The sequence below is a fragment of the Helianthus annuus genome, chromosome 4 (assembly GCF_002127325.2).
Source record: "Helianthus annuus cultivar XRQ/B chromosome 4, HanXRQr2.0-SUNRISE, whole genome shotgun sequence".
Lineage (NCBI taxonomy): Eukaryota > Viridiplantae > Streptophyta > Magnoliopsida > Asterales > Asteraceae > Helianthus > Helianthus annuus.
The window spans coordinates 194,733,588-194,751,460 of record NC_035436.2 but is presented as its reverse complement, the minus strand read 5'-3'; the positions used below and the strand labels follow the sequence as shown (position 1 = coordinate 194,751,460).

Genomic DNA, 17,873 nt, shown 5'->3' with positions numbered 1-17,873 from the left:
CATGTGTGCCATCTTTTGATACTATGAGAATGTCAAAATACATAAAACATCAAGACAGTTTGGCCGAGTGGTCTAAGGCGCCAGATTTAGGCTCTGGTCCGAAAGGGCGTGGGTTCAAATCCCACAGCTGTGTTTTATATCAAGTGGGTCAAAATGAAAAAGTTTAGTTGGAAGTTAACTGTGGCATTATTGATATATGTGGTTATGATTAGGCATACGAGAAGTAGATTACCACAAGATGGCGTTACAATCTTGGTCGCAAGAGGAACTTTGAACAAGTTATCGTGACATTATTGAAGCTTATGTCTCATATTTGGTCAATAGTCAAACATTTATTTTCAATTATATATCCTGGACATGTGTTAATATTTTCATTGAAGTGAGGGAGTGTTATGTTTGTAACCATCAAATCTTTTAGCCTAAGTGTTTCACCATTTTTAAAAACTGTATCCGAAGAAAGAGTCACTGTTTGACTACAAAAGGTCAACTGTTGTGCTACCAAAACTATTTGTCAAAGGTCTAAACTAGATCGTTTATAGTGATGACGATAAATTAAAAAGTAACTTCATGTTAGTTTTATTCATTTTGTTTGGTTGTTTTAGTTCCGGGAGTTTTTTTATGAAGTTAGCGCAAGTCATATATAGGTTGTTGAGTCATACGTTAGTAACGTTTTAAAGGATAGCCCACACGTAATGCATTCGCGACTTTGTGTTGATTTTACATCTTGATTTTTTATGTTTCCATAGACAAATAGGCTTCTTTATTCTATTACAGGTCCATGACTCGATCGTTAAGAAGAGTTACGTTTTTTTTTCTTTTACCATTAAGAGAGTCAAGTTGAATTACGTATTCCTTAACTGAAATCAAACCGTTTATTTAACAAGTCTTCTGAACGAACAAGTAATCTCAACTTGCTCAATGATTTAGTCAAGTGGCAAAACATACTACAACCATTGCATTTACCTTCTATAATAAATTTCCAAAAGTGATAAAATGTTACTGAAAAATTTATATTTGAGTCTAATTACACCTCTTATTCAACAAATTAGGAAAATCTCATCCAGATTTATGAACATACTTCCAATACTATAAACATCCAGACAGTTTGGCCGAGTAGTCTAAGGCGCCAGATTTAGGCTCTGGTCCGAAAGGGCGTGGGTTCAAATCCCACAGCTGTCAACTCTTTTTTTCATAATTTTGCAGCGTCTTATCCTCTTCCTCTAGTACTTTTGATCGATTTACTTATTCATTGGTTGATTTAGTTGTGTTTTATATCAAACGAGTTGACGCTACCCCGCGCATTGCGGCGGAATGTTGATTATAAAAGTCTATAGTATCGCCATATTAGCAAATACTAATTAGGTATTTTCAAAGAATTTATTGATCAAACTCTTATTAACAGCCACTTGAACCATGTTTGTTTTGGTTTTTGGTTTAAAACATCACACGTACTCTCAATGTATGTTCAGATCTATACATCAATCAAATGCTTTTTTTTAATTATATATATAGTTGTATATTTCATGAGCCATTACGATGGTTTGTTATTTTTTTTATTTAATCCTTCGTGTTTTTCCTATTCAACCTCTCAAAAAGGTGTGAATATGCATAATCTGGCAAAACTAGAGGGCACGATCATTCGATGTTAATTTTATATGATCCGTCACGTTAGTTCGAATAAAACTCCTTACCATAACATGAATCATCTCACCTTTTCACATGGAACCAACATATTACTTTTATTTCATAGGGAACCATGGTGCTTTTTTGTATATGCATATAATTTCTAACAGACGCGACTTTTAAACAAAGGGGTACAACCCAAGTTGCTTTTTATAGTATTATATATTATATAATATAATGGGTCAAATGAAAAAGTTTAGTTGGAAGTTAATGTGGCAGTATTGATGTATGTGTATGAGAAGAAGACTACCACAAGATGGCGTTACGATCTTGGTCGCAAGAGGAACTTTGAACAAGTTATCTTGACATTATTGAAGCTTATGTCACATATTTCGTCAATAGTCAAACATTTCTTTTTAATTATATATCATGGACATGTGTTAATATTTTCATTGAAGTGAGGGAGTGTAAACATCAGTATCTTTTAGCCTATGCGTTTGAATTTATCTTTTACCGTTTTTAAAATTTGAATCCAAAGAAAGAGTCAATGTTTGACTACAAAAGGTCATCTGTTGTGCTACAAAAACTATTTGTCAAAGGTCGAAATTACATCTTTAATCTGTTATAGTGATGACGATAGGTTGAAAAGTAACTTTATGTTAGTTTTATTCATTTTGTTTGGTTTATCTACGAGTTTGGTGAAAATTTCAGGTGTTTGGGACAATACAAAGCTATTGGTTTATTCCAGCTTATAGTGGTGAAGTTTGCGAAGAATGCCCGCCCTTCAAGACCTGAAGTATCCATCAAAATTGGATGTTGACACCCCAGAATTCTGAAATGAGCATGAATAGAAAACAAGAAAGAAAATATTGGTTAATAGCATCACCTCAGTCCTCACCCCCCCCCCCAACCCACCATTCGTGCGATGTACTGAATGGCCTGCAACTGAGTTTGGTATGAGTGTTTAACTATTGTAGAAGTGGTAGTTCAGCCGTGAGCGGGGAAACATTGGATAAACGGAATGTTTATTTAATGGGTATAGTTTTTGGGAGTTTTTTTATTAAGTTAGTGCAAGTCATATATAGGTTGTTGTAAGTCATAACGTTTTGAAGAATAGCTGACACGTAATTCATCTGCAACTTTGTGATGATTTTACATCTCGATTTTCATGTTCCGATAAAAATAATAGGCTTCTTTGTTACATTACATGTTCATGACTCGATCGTTAAAAAAAATACATGTTTTTATCAAACCATTTTTATAACAAATCATCTGAATGAATAAGTGATAATTTCCAGAAGTGATAACATGTTTGAAAATGTCACACACGTTGATTATATTAATCTCTAGGAAAATATAAAGTTCATTAAACATCCAGACAGTTTGGCCGAGTGGTCTAAGGCGCCAGATTTAGGCTCTGGTCCGAAAGGGCGTGGGTTCAAATCCCACAGCTGTCAACTGTTTTTTTTTCATAATTTTGCAGGGTCCTTATTCTTCTTCTAGTTATATATATATTAGTGGTGATGCTCCATGAACAGTACATTGCCCAAACTTAAAATAAAAAAAAAAGAAATGGATTACATGACAATTAAATAGCTGTAAGTTTATTTTTTTTAAACCTGACTATTTGTTGTCATATTATATCAAATAAAAATTCAATATATATTACAAAAAATGAGTTGGTTTAGTGGTTTGTTGCAGCCTACTCAAATATTGAACCCAAGTCCAATCCTCATTGATTACTTTTTTATTTGTTTGAATCTCTTCACTTCTTGAATCACAATGAAAATATTTTTTTTACTTTATTTCTTATTTTAGTTAAATATTTTTACTTTGGTTTTTGTTACTATCTAAGTTTCTAATGTTTTTTTCTTAATTTCTCCTCTTGAAGAAGTATATACTTTTTTTATGATTTTAAATTTTAAATATCTTCTAATATCTATAGTTACTTTTAAATATTGGTTTCGATATTAATATTCGTTCTTTTATAAACATGTGTTGATATATTTTTGTCCATATCACGACTTATTTTTTGATTGCTATATTAAGTGTTGGTACCATAACGAACAAAATAGGTACCGATCGAATTCCCGCCACAATAACGAAGGCCCATGAATAGTTATTTTAAATTTATAACAATATATATCTTTTTAATATTTTATTATTTAATATTATAATAGTTATTATTATATTCACTTTTACGTTTTAGCATATTTTTACTTTTTTCCATTTTAAAAGTCATATTTTCTTTATCATTTAGTTTTTTTAATAATTCGTTTTCTGTTCTAAATTATATTTCCTTTATCAGTTAATTTAATATTTCTTTAACAACTTACGTTCGTTAATTTTTTTTTCCGAGAATTTAAGTATGTAGTTGTGCTTAATTTCTTTTCCAACTTTCTGGTATGAGTTTTGTTAAAAATGAATTTGTATTCAAAATAAAGTATTTATTTGGTATCGTATAATGGTATGATAATAAACTGAATCGATTCTGATAACATGACTTTCTAAACAACATGCTACATTTTCAAATAACATTTGTTTTACATTATCAATTGCTTTGTTTCGCCGCAAGGCGCGACATAGAAAAAACCTAGTTGCTATTAATCATGATCATTTCACCAGGAAAAAAAATGAGAATTCAATGGATTTTTTTTTTTGCGCTATTTGTGTGTGCTTTGGGTTTCAGATTTATAAATCTTGATTATTTAAAGGTGACACTTTTGACCCATTTACTTATTCATTGGTTGTTTTAGTTGTGTTTTATATCAAACGAGTTGACGCTACCCCACGCGTTGCAGCGGAATGTTGATTATAAAAGTCTATAGTATCACCATATTAACAAATACTAATTATGGTAGTTAAGAAATGCCATCTCATCACAATTTCCTCTTACCATCAAAGGATTCAAAACATGCATAGATCGATATTGTTGGAAAAATAGTGAAAATAGCATTTTTCACAAATATAAGAAAATGATTTTTTTTTTCTATTTTGGACTAGAAATAAATATAATAAAATGAGCGGGTTTTATATATTTATTTGTGGGTTTGTGTTCTATGTTGCAAGAGCTTCGCAACGAACTAAACCACGTCCAAAACGGAGCTAAGATGAATGAGATATCGATGCTCAAAGTTGGGTGTTTGAAACATTGAATGCTGAAACAAAAGGGAAAGTAGCACATTGTCCCACATCGGAGGAGAGATGGAACTTAAATGGGTATTTAAGGTGGAACTCTCCATCCTTGTTGTTTCATGGAAGCACACACTAGTGTCCTCGCGAAGGGTGACACGCGCGCGTGGCGTGGGCGATGAGGCGCAATTTGGCGCAATTTGGCGCTTTGATGGCGCACGCTCGCATCGCCGCGAGCCGCTTGAGAGTCGCCTTTATATTTTTGACCGCGTGCGCGTGGTGGAGCACAAGGGTTGCAAGGACCAAGTGGTATGTGATGCGGCGCATGACGTGGCAGTCATGCGCATGCGCGCGCGAGTACACATGGCACGGAGGCGCGCGGTTGCGCATGGTGCTTGGGTCCTGCTGTGTCGTGCGTGGCGCACCAGAGTGAGCCAATACGGCGCGACTGTGTGGCGCGCTCGTATGGGTTCACAGGTGATGTGGCGCACGCGCGCATGGACTTGAGCCAGTGTGGCGCATGCGCGCATGGCAGTGAGCAAGGAGGACGCACCGCGCATGGCGTGCAGACCTGGGCGCTTCCAGCATTGAATGACAGTGCAGTTACAGTCCAGTTTCGTAACTGACGAGTTAATAGGCTTTGACTGAGAATTAAATGACCTATTAAATTGCATTGAAGATGTTTAATGCAATTTAAACCTCTCATTTAATTCGGTTTTGACTGTTTCAACCTAGGAGCTGTATAAATACAGCTCCATACCCACATCAGAAGGATACCAGCAACACAACAGCAAATACCACTTTCTCTCGACAACTTCCTGATCTTTCTCTAGCGGTTTTCAAGGTAACCTTCGAGTTGTAGGCGAACTCCGGCAGTACGCTACTTCGGCTGTTGTACCCTGGGAAACAAAACGAGTCCTCTTGGGAGACTCGGAATTTGTTTTATGGGAAGCGTGTTTACACGTGCCTCAGCCATTCTGTTTCTACTCCTTGTATTTTGGTTCATTTCAGTTGTAATTGTACTAGAATTTTAGCTTTCTATTTTCTGTATTGTAATCGTATTAATAAAATTTGTTTTATTTTATTTAATTACGCGAACGGTTACTACAGATATCACACGTAGTTTCTAACCATATCTGTGTTCTTTTATTTTCAAAGAGTTTATTGATCAAACTCTTATTAACAGCCACTTGAGCCATGCTTGTTTTGGTTTTTGGTTTAAAACATCACACGTACTCTCAATGTATGTTCAGATCTATACATCAATCAAATGCTTTTTTTTTAATTATATATATAGTTGTATATTTCATGAGCCATTACGATGGTTTGTTATGTTTTTTATTTAATCCTTCGTGTTTTTCCTATTCAACCTCTCAAAAAGGTGTGAATATGCATAATCTGGCAAAACTAGAGGGCACGATCATTCGATTTTAATTTTATATGATCCATCACGTTGGTTCGAATAAAACTCCTTACCATAACATGAATCATCACACCTTTTCACATGGAACCAACCAACATATTACTTTTATTTCATAGGGAACCATGTTGCTTTTTGTACATGCATATAATTTTTAACAGACGCGACTTTAAACGAAGGGGTATAACCCAAGTTGTTTTTTGTAGTATTGTATAATATAATGGATCAAATGAAAAAGTTTAGTCGGAAGTTAATTGTGTCAGTATTGATGTATGTGGTTATGATCAGGCATATGAGAAAAAGACTACCACAAGATGGCGTTACAATCTTGGTCGCAAGAGGAACTTGAACAGGTTATCTTGACATTATTGAAGCTTGTCACATATTTCATCAATAGTCAAACATTTCTTTTTAATTATACATGTGTTAATATTTTCATTGAAGTGAGGGAGTGTTATGTTTGTAAACACCAGTATCTTTTAGTCTATGCGTTTGAATTTATCTTTTACCGTTTTTAAAATTTGAAACCAAAGAAAGAGTCAATGTTTGACTACAAAAGGTCATCTGTTGTGCTACCAAAACTATTTGTCAAAGGTCGAAATTACATCTTTAATCTTTAATCTGTTATAGCGATGACGATAGGTTGAAAAGTAACTTTATGTTAGTTTTATTCATTTTGTTTGGTTTATCTACGAGTTTGGTGAAAATTCCAGGTGTTTGGGACAATACAAAGCTATTGGTTTATTCCAGCTTATAGTGATGAAGTTTTGCGAAGAATGCCCGCCCTTCAAGACCTGAAGTATCCATCAAAATCGGATTTTGACACCCCAGAATTCTGAAATGAGCATGATTAGAAAACAAGAAAGAAATATTGGTTAATAGCACATCATACCCCCCCCCCCCCCCCCAAAACCCACCACACGTGTGATGTACCGAATGGCCTGCAACTGAGTTCGGTATGAGTGTTTAACTATTGTAGAAGTGGCAGTTCAGCTGTGAGTGGGGAAACATTGGATAAACGGAATGTTTATTTATAAATCTTGATTATTTATAAGTGACAATTTTGACCCATTTACTTATTCATTGGTTGTTTTAGTTGTGTTTTATATCAAACGAGTTGACGCTACCCCACGCGTTGCGGCGGAATGTTGATTATAAAAATCTATAGTATCACCACATTAGCAAATACTAATTAGGTATTTTTTTAAGAGTAAATTACAAGTTTTGTTTATGTTTGTCCCAAATTTCAGGCGCTGTCATTTACCTTTAAAATTGATGTGTTTTGTCCTTAACGTTTCAAAATCCTGCACATTATGTCCTTTAGAGCAAACCCAGTTAATTTTTTTCATGAGTAAATTACAAGTTTTGTCCTTTATGTTTGTCCTAAATTTCAGGCGCCGTCCTTTACCTTTAAAATTGATGTGTTTTGTCTTTAACGTTTCAAAATACTGCACATTATGTCCTTTAGAGCAAACCCAGTTAATTTTTTTCATTAAATATTTATGATCATGTGCAAGGCACATGAGGGCATTTTTGACATTTTACCCTATTATTTAAAAAAATATCTTAAAAGAAAAAATAAAAATAATATATATTAACTCAACTCTCTCTAAACAAAACCTTCTCTCTCTACAACATCTAACTCTCTCTCTCTCTCTTCCTCTCTCTCTACCACTTCCACCACCACCACCTTCTTCCACCGCCACCACCAGGTCCTCCACCGCTCCCTCACATCTCTCTCTATATCATTCTCTCTCTAAAAACACCACTTGCCTTCTTACATCTGATGAGAAGTATAACATGGTTGAACAAGTAATGGTAGATATCACCAACCAAGTGGGCCTGGATGTAAATTTGGCTATAAGTCATGAATGGTTATTCGCTCCTCTGCATCAATTAATTACATCGCCTGGTTCAACAAAAACACCACCCACCATCACCATTCCACCGTCTCCAACATCACCATCAATTACATCGCCTGAACCAGATTCAACAAAAAAATCCCCAAATCCCTGAACAACCAAAAAATCCCCAAAATCATCTGAACAAACAACCCCCCCCCCCTTTTAATAAATCATTAAGAACCCTAATTCCCAAATTTTAAAATCATCAAATTTCTAATGCCCCATTTGCGTATAAATTCAAAATTCCCATATTCTAAAATCACCAAATTCCAAATAATAGTTATTAGCAATGAAAGTTTCAAAAGTGTTTTATCTGTTTCGAAGATCACCAAATTCCAAAAATATGAGCTAAAAAAGCCTTTGATACAATGTTATTTCCCAAAATTCAACGAATGGATGAGAGATTATCTGCCTACAACTTCAAACCTCGTTGACTCCAAAGTCATCAGATCCCCAAAATTCAACGAAGGGGTGAGAGATTATCTGCGTACAGCTTCAAACCTCGTTAACTCCAAAGTCATCAGATCCAGATCAGGTTCCTAGAGACCCGGTTGCTAAGAGATTTGGGTATCATGGTGGAGGCGGTGGTGGCTGGTGGGGACTGTGGTGGTGGCGCTGATGGATAGCAGGTGGGACGATGATGGTTGGTGGTGGCTGTGGGGGTGGTGTAGTGTAGAGAGAGAGAGAGAGAGATGGAGAGAGGAAGAATGGTGGTGGTGGTAAAGTAACGGAGTAGAGAGAGAATCAGAGAAAGAGTGTTTGTTAATGAGAGGATTGAGAGAAAGAGGTGGATTGAATTTTAATATTTACATTTCTTTTTTCTTTAAAAATGTGCTTTTAAATAATAGATAAAAAGACAGTTTTACCCTCATGTGCCTTGCACATGATCAGATTTAACAAAAAAAAATTAACTGGGTTTGCTTTAAAGAACATAACGTGTAGGATTTTGAAACGTTAAGGACAAAACACATCAATTTTAAAGGTAAAAGACAACGCTTGAAATTTGAGATAAACATAAAGGACAAAACTTGTAATTTACTCTTTTTTCATTAAATTAAATCTGATCATGTGCAAGGCACATGAGGGTATTTTTGACATTTTACCCTATTATTTAAAAAATATCTTAAAATAAAAAATAAAAATAATATATATTAACTCAACTCTCTTTAAACAAAACCTTCTCTCTCTACAACATCTAACTCTCTCTCTTCCTCTCTCTCTACCACTTCCACCACCTCCTTCCACCACCACCACCTTCTTCCACCGCCACCTCCAGGTCCTCCACCGCTCCCTCACATCTCTCTCTATATCATTCTCTCTCTAAAAACACCCCTTGCCTTCTTACATCTGATGAGAAGTATAACATGGCTGAACAAGTAATGGTAGATATCACCAACCAAGTGGGCCTGGATGTAAATTTGGCTATAAGTCATGAATGGTTATTCGCTCCTCTGCATCAATTAATTACATCGCCTGGTTCAACAAAAACACCACCCACCATCACCACTCCACCGTCTCCAACATCACCATCAATTACATCGCCTGAACCAGATTCAACAAAAAAAATCCCCAAATTTCTGAACAACCAAAAAATCCCCAAAATTATCTGAACAAACAACCCCCCCTTTTAATAAATCATTAAGAACCCTAATTCCCAAATTTTAAAATCATCAAATTTCTAATGCCCCATTTGCGTACAAATTCAAAATTCCCATATTCTAAAATCACCAAATTAATAGTTATTAGCAATGAAAGTTTCAAAAGTGTTTTATCTGTTTCTAAAATCACCAAATTCCAAAAAAGACGAGCTAAAAAAGCCTTTGATACAATGTTATTTCTCAAAATTCAATGAATGGATGAGAGATTATCTGCCTACAACTTCAAACCTCGTTGATTCCAAAGTCATCAGGTCCCCAAAATTCAACGAAGGGGTGAGAGATTATCTGCGTACAGCTTCAAACCTCGTTAACTCCAAAGTCATCAGATCCAGATCAGGTTCCTGGAGACCCGGTTGCTAAGAGATTTGGGTATCATGGTGGTGGCTGGTGGGGACTGTGGTGGTGGCGCTGATGGATAGCAGGTGGGGCGATGATGGTTGGTGGTGGCTGTGGGGGCGGTGTAGTGTAGAGAGAGAGAGAGAGAGAGAGGTGGAGAGAGGAAGAATGGTGGTGGTGGTGAAGTGACGGAGTAGAGAGAGAATCAGAGAAAGAGTGTTTGTTCATAGAGAGGATTGAGAGAAAGAGGTGGATTGAATATTAATATTTACATTTCTTTTTTCTTTAAAAATGTGCTTTTAAATAATAGGTAAAAAGACAGTTTTACCCTCATGTGCCTTGCACATGATCAGATTTAACAAAAAAAAATTAACTGGGTTTGCTTTAAAGGACATAACGTGTAGGATTTTGAAACGTTAAGGACAAAACACATCAATTTTAAAGGTAAACGACATCGCCTGAAATTTGGGATAAACATAAAGGACAAAACTTGTAATTTACTCTTTTTTAAATTTAAATTTATGATAGTTAAGAAATGCCATCTCATCACAATTTCCTCTTACCATCAAAGGAATTCAAAACATGCATAGATCGATATCACATATAGTTTATTGATCAAACTCTTATTAACAGCCACTTGAACCATGTTTGTTTTGGTTTTTGCTTTTTGATTAGAAAACAAGAAAGAAAATATTGGTTAATAGCATCACCTCAGTCCTCCCCCCACCCCCACCCAAACCCACCACTCGTGCGATGTACCGAATGGCCTGCTGCAACTGAATTTGGTACAAGTGTTTAACTATTGTAGAAGTGGTAGTTCAGCCGTGAGCGGGGAAACATTGGATAAACGGAATGTTTATTTAATGATTATAGTTTTTGGTAGTTTTTTATGAAGTTAGTGCAAGTCATATATAGGTTGTTGTAAGTCATACATTAGTTACGTTTTGAATAATAGACCACACGTTATGCATTCGCAACTTTGTGTTATTTTACATCTCGATTTTCATGTTCCAATAGAAATAATAGGCTTCTTTATTATATTACATGTTCATGACTCGATCGTTAAAAAAGATACATGTTTCTTTTTCTTTTACCGTAAAGAGATTCAAGTTGAACTTCTGATTCCTCAACTGAAATCAAACCGTTTTTATAATAAATCATCCGAATGAATATATGATCAACTTGCTCAATGATTGGTCAAGTGGCAAACATACTACTACTACCATTGCATTTACTTTCCATAATAATTTCCAGAAGTGATAATAGCATCACCTCAGTCGTCACCCCCTCAAACCCACCACACATGCGATGTACTGAATGGCCTGCAACTGAGTTCGGTATAGGTGTTGTAGAAGTGGTAGTTCAGCCGTGAGCCGGGAAACATTGAATAAACGTAATGTTTATTTAATGGGTATAGTTTTTGCGAGTTTTTTTTTTTTTTTTTTTTTTTTTTTTTTTTTTTTTTTGATGAAGCTAGTGCAAGTCATATATAGGTTGTTGTAAGCCATACATTAGTAACGATTTGACGAATAGCCTACACGTAAAGCATTCCAACTTTGTGTTGATTTTTTTTTTGAATCGCAAATATTTCTACTTTACACCTATTATACTAAAATACTTCTCTTGCTCAGGTTTGAACCTGAGAGCTATTCTCTAACAGGCATATACCTCTACCAAGTGGTAGCCTCACATTAACGCAACCTTGTGTTATTTTACATCTCGATTTTATGATCCGATAGAAGTAGCAGGCTTCTTATTTTCTTACAGGTTCATGACTCAGTCATTAAGAAAACATGCGTTTTTTTTTTTCTTTTACCACTAAGAGGGTCAAGTTGAACTATGGATTCCTTAACTGAAATAAAACCGTTTAGTTAACAAGTCATCCGAGTGAACAAGTAATATCAACTTGCTCAATGATTAATCAAGTGGCAAACATACTACTACAATGGCATTTATTTTCTATGATAAATTTCCGGAAGTGATAAAAAAATGTATTTTACAAGTGATAACATGTTAGAAAATGTCACACACGTAATCTTTAGGAAATCTTCAAATACATAAATCATATAGACAGTTTGGCCGAGTGGTCTAAGGCGCCAGATTTAGGCTCTGGTCCGAAAGGGCGTGGGTTCAAATCCCACAGCTGTCAACTCTTTTTTTTCATATTCTCGTCTCTCTCTTGAATGCAAGTCGATTGACAGGTGCACAAATGCTATCTTGCAGGGTCTTATTTTCCCTCTAGTTGCAGTTTATCATGATCATTTCATCAGAAAACGATGAAAATTCAATGGATTTTCGGTCTTTTATTTGCGGTATTTATTTGTGCTTTGTGTTTTTAATTTTATGGATTTGCCCCAGTGGAGAATTGGGAGTCTTGGTAAAAAGAGCAATTGGCATCTTTTTTAATAATCTAAGGCTGTACTGATTGATAAATCTTGATTATTTACTGGTCGCAATTTTGACTCATTTACTTATTCATTGGTTGTTTTAATTGTGTTTTATATCAAATGGGTCAAATGAAAAAGATTAGTCCGAAATGGAACCAAGTTAAAGAAAGGGGTTAAGCCAATGAAGAACTCAACTCGTTTTAGAGGGCAGGCAAGCGTAAGTTAATCCGTCACAACTTTCCTGTTTCAATAATATTGTGAGTAAAATTAACCATTGTCAAATAGATCATGTTTAGAGTTCAAAAAAGTTTATAAACATGAAACTAAAACGTGATGTGATGTACCTGGTAACTCTTCTAGGAATACCAATATATCCATCGATCTCCTTCACTTCAGTTGTTTTTTGACTTAAGAATCTGTAGAGTCAAAGGTACAAAACTCCACTACAAAATGGATATTCTTGTTAAAAAAATCTGGTTGGTCGAAGAGTTAACGGGCAACCAGACTTCTTAGTTTTACCGATGGGTTACAACTACTACTAGTTGTAAAAGCTAGTGATTCAAGTAGTTTAATATAAAAGCATTAAATCACAATCGTAAGAATCTTTTATTATTAACAATGCTATAAATTTTATTAATAAAGTATCTAAATGACACCAACTAATGAAGAACAACATTAATTTTTAACCAAACCCATTGAAAAATACCCGAATTAGTAGGGACGTTCATAGAGAAGTACCCAAATGACACAAACTAACGAGGGACAGCCACCTCATCGGCACCCACACTCAATTGATTTCCCCGCATACCAAAATTGGCATACACTACTTGAGCAAGCAAACCGATTCCACCCCGAAACCCTTGCGGCGATATTGCCAAACTACCCACACAAACCGAATGCACTATCCGATAAACGTCCCAAGTACCCTTAAAACTTATTTCAGTTTCCGTTTGGATTCAATTCACAAAGTTATTGGAGTTAAGGTGTTGCTCTTTTCTGACGCGTGCTGACGTGGCGTCCACATGTAACATAACGCCCCTTTTTCAAGCCCCTCCACACCGTATAGCCTTATAAGTAGCCTTACAAGTGATTATGTGACGCAGAGCGGAAACAAATATATATGCAAAGATATATGATTCTTAAGAAACTTCGATAAAAAAAATAAACGAATGAATAAACCATTACAAGAAGTGTATTTTATGGGGAGTTTTTTTTTTTTAATTTGGCGGGTTTGCTAAATTTTCAAAATTACAAATTGACTACAAATTAATGATCAAAGCCATAAATATATGTGTATATTGTACTAAGGCTAGACGGTATGGCCCCGTCTTCACCCCGTCCTCACGCGGCGACGGACCGGCACACCATGCCGCCCCCCTGCCGTCCCGTCCTCTACGTCCTTTCTTCGCCGTTTGCGACGGACCAATTTGTGGGGCCCAAGTACAAAAACTAGCCGTTATTTAAAAAAAAAATTAATTTCTCATCTATACTATATAATAAAAGAAACCACTTTATGGACACTTGTCATCATAGTGGAGGGTTCAAATGAGAAGAAATTCTTTGTAAGAAGAAAAAAGAAGAAATTTCAACCAATAGAAATGCTTCATTAGACTTCATTTAATATTTGTACTTAATGTAATTATAAGGGTATATTAGTAAACTTACATACATCATTAATTGGTAGTTTCATCTTTAATAACTAATTATATTAAATTTGTAACTTATTTTTAAGATATATATTTTTCACAAAAAAATAAAAATAAAAATTCATTTATAGTGTAGGATAGATACGAGGCGTGTAGGATAAATTACGAGTTGTGTAGGATAAATTTCAATATGTGTAGGATAAATTTCGAAATGTGTAGGATAACTTTTGATGTGTGTAGGCAAAAATGTTTAGTGTGAAGGATTATAGTCTTAATGACTAATTAATTAGTCAAATATAATAATAAATGAGATGAGAAAAAAATATTTAATGTTTTACAATTGTACCCTTTTATTCTTTTTCTTCTCAATAAAATTTTCTTCTCAAATGAACCTTCCCCTGTCATCATATTAGGTTATCTTTTATAGATAATTATTATTTTAATTTAATATTTTCTAATTAATTATAGATAACGCTCCTACAAAATATTATTTAATTTAATATCTTATATTATAGATAACTCTCCTACTAAATATTATTAGTTTAATATCTTATGAATAATTATTATTTACTTTAATCTCTATTTATTTGAATTAATTATATTTTAACGTTTTGTTTAGTTTGGTATCAAATAAATTTTACGAAACTTAAAATAAAATTAACTAATATTATTTATCATTTATACATTTACGGAGTTTTAAATAAAGGATTAAATTTATTGAGACTTCGTTAACAAATTTTGCAACAACAGAATAATCTATTTTTATCACGAAAACCAAACTTTGTATTAATATATTAAATATTTTTATTTTCACTGTACAAAATTACATTTACTCGACCCATGTAACACATGAGGTTTTTTAAGATATAACTTTTTGTTATTTGATATATAAAATTAGATTTACTCAATTCGTACAATACATGGGGGTTTTTAAGGATATATATATTTTTTATTACTTAGTACAGAAAATTACATTTATTCAAACCGTGTAATGCACATATTTTTAAAGATGTAATTTTTTATTGTTTGGTATATAAAATTACATTTATTCAACCCTTGTAATAAATGAGGTTTTTTAAAGATGTATTATTTTTTTACTTGATAAACAATCCTACGTTTATTCAACCCGTGTAACACACGTGGTTTTAAAGATATAACTTTTTTATTTGGTATATAATATTACATTTATTCAACCTGTACAATATGGTTCTTATATATATAACTTTTTATTATTTAATATATAAAATTATATTTATTCAACCCGTACAAAAAATAAGGTTTTAAAGATATATTATTTTATTATTTGGTATATAAAATTTATTTATTCAACCCCGTGTAATACACGGGGTTATAACCTAGTTTAATTTAATATTTCAAACGGTTATATTTCAAAGAATCACCAAATTCACTTCCACTTTTATAAATACTCACTTCTTTTACACATTTTTCACAACTTTTCACCCACTACAATCTCATATCTCTCTCACATTTTATAACCCCTCTTTCATTTTTATAAAAACTCATCTATTTTTATACCAATTTTTACCCGCTACCACCCTATCTCCCTCTCAAAAATTATCATGGCTTCACCTTCTTCCATTTCTTCATTATCTTCGTCTACGTGCTATTCTTCATCTTCGGAAGAGGATGTTATTATTTTTTTTAAGCTTATGTTTTTTTTTAATTTTTTTTTAAGTTTATGTAATGTTTTTTAATATTAATGAAAATGTTTTGTTAGTTTATTTGTTAAATGTTAAAAGAAAGTAGAAGATTAAAAAAAATAAAAAAAACATAAAAGTGGTGGGGATGACTATGACTAGGACCATCCTCCCATTCCCTCTACTTTTGGGGGATGGACCATCCTTGGGAGGACTATGACGTGACGCCTACGTGACAGATGGTCCTCCAAGGATGGGATGTCACCATACCCTCTAGCCTAAATGATTTACATTTTAAGCTAAAATGAAAGTTATCGAAAATTTAAGAAATTGGGGAAATCTTGAGTGATAAAACCGGAGCCTATGGTGGTTTGCCAAATGATCCGGTTCTGTCCACTAGTAATGGACCTTGTAAGAGTTTGGCACCTCTTGGGTCAACTCTCGTCATTTTGACGATTTAAAGAATCAGAATTAGATAATTAGTTGGAGTGAGGTTGAAGATAGTTAGGCACTTTTAATTCATCTCATTACTTAGTTTTGTTACACGTTTTTTATAATAAAACTGATCATTTTGACCCAAAATAATATGAGAAAATGACAACCCAAACATTTTGAATTTCATTTTAATCTTCTATCAAACCATCTATAGATTCCAGTGGCTTTAGCTGCCGAAGAGTCGCATATGGTGGTGTCAATGGAGTGTACTACAGTTCAGTGGCTTTAACACGCAAATACGAGATCGAACAAGGTGTTCGACTCTTTTTATTATTTATCAATGAAAGCACACCAATTACAATAACCATAATCATCTATTTATACTAAACTCATCCTAATCCTAATCCTAACACAACTCAAACTCTATTTATATAAATAAATAAACCTTAATAGTTTAAACTAATAATTATCCTTAAACTAAATATAAAAAGAATCAATAAATAATTCACAAGAATTATCTATAACCCATTTAATAAATATCTCCTGAATTCAAGATTAACGTCTTCAATGAGTTGATCGTGCCGTTATTTTGTGTAAATTATTTAGATGAAGTAGACGGGTTTGAAGAAAATTGGAAAGCCAATGCAGACAAGTATATGCCCGGTTGGAGTGACGGGTTCAGTTCTCTTGAGAACTCAGGTAATCAATCATTCAGTTACCATAAACAATTAAAGATCAAGTGATGATGTTTCTAAAGATTTGTTTATAAATTATGATTTATAAGTTTATAACCATAACTATGTGTTGTATTTATAGGGCTCGAGGCTTACGGTCAATTAGGAATTTAGGATGGGACGGTCAAGGGGCTTGGGATGGCTGGGCCCGGGCCCTGCCTTGGATGGATATTTGGGGAACCGAAGGAGCAATGGTGCCAACTGGCGAACCTGAACCCGAACCCTCTTCTGGTTCATCGGCCATAAGGGTCAAAAAGGTGACCCCAATTGATATCATGTAGTTGAGTTAGCATACCCAAATAGTTGTGCAAGTGTTGGTGTCTTTTTTATGTTATCGGGTCAAGTATCGACTCTTGGACACGGTATAAGTTCTTGACATATAACATTGGTATATGAGTACATGCATTTTTGTAAAATACTCGTATTCAAGTGACATGTTGAGCGTGTCATATAAATATTTGGTTGGATAGTAGATAATGAGGTTTGTCTCGGTCATTGTAAGAATTCTTCCAGTATCCAAAATACAAAGAGGTTTGTAAGTGTAGGAGCGAGGTATACCTAATATAAAAGAATACAGTCTAGACCATTGGTTGTGCTTCTTCATAACCCACATGGTGTAAGATTAAATATATATATTTTATATTATATTTAATCTAGTAGCCATTATAATCATTTACATTATATGGATCAAAATATATAACAATCCTATTAAATAATTAGTTGGTAATTGTTGATGGGCCCAATTACCCTTATTAACTAATTAGGGTTTCCCCCTGGGTGCTTATATAAGGAGACTTATGTGGAGGTTAATAGGTTACACACTTAAGACACATAACCTAATTACTCTCATAACATCAATCGACCTCCTCTCCATAACCGATCCCCTTGTCGGTTTCTCATCATCACCATCATTAGATTGCACCCTAAGGAGGAACCAGAT

General features: G+C 34.2%; 4 non-coding genes across 4 annotated transcripts; all 4 read left to right on the top strand.

Moving 5' to 3' along the window:
• Positions 1-53: 53 nt before the first annotated feature.
• Positions 54-142, top strand: TRNAL-UAG. Its single transcript has one exon. It is a non-coding gene; the product is annotated as a tRNA-Leu (tRNA).
• A 957-nt stretch (positions 143-1,099) lies between these two features.
• Positions 1,100-1,179, top strand: TRNAL-UAG. The gene has a single exon. It is a non-coding gene; the product is annotated as a tRNA-Leu (tRNA).
• Positions 1,180-3,000: 1,821 nt separating this feature from the next.
• Positions 3,001-3,080, top strand: TRNAL-UAG. Its single transcript has one exon. It is a non-coding gene; the product is annotated as a tRNA-Leu (tRNA).
• A 9,062-nt stretch (positions 3,081-12,142) lies between these two features.
• TRNAL-UAG lies at positions 12,143-12,222 on the top strand. Its single transcript has one exon. It is a non-coding gene; the product is annotated as a tRNA-Leu (tRNA).
• The last annotated feature ends 5,651 nt before the right edge of the window (positions 12,223-17,873 follow it).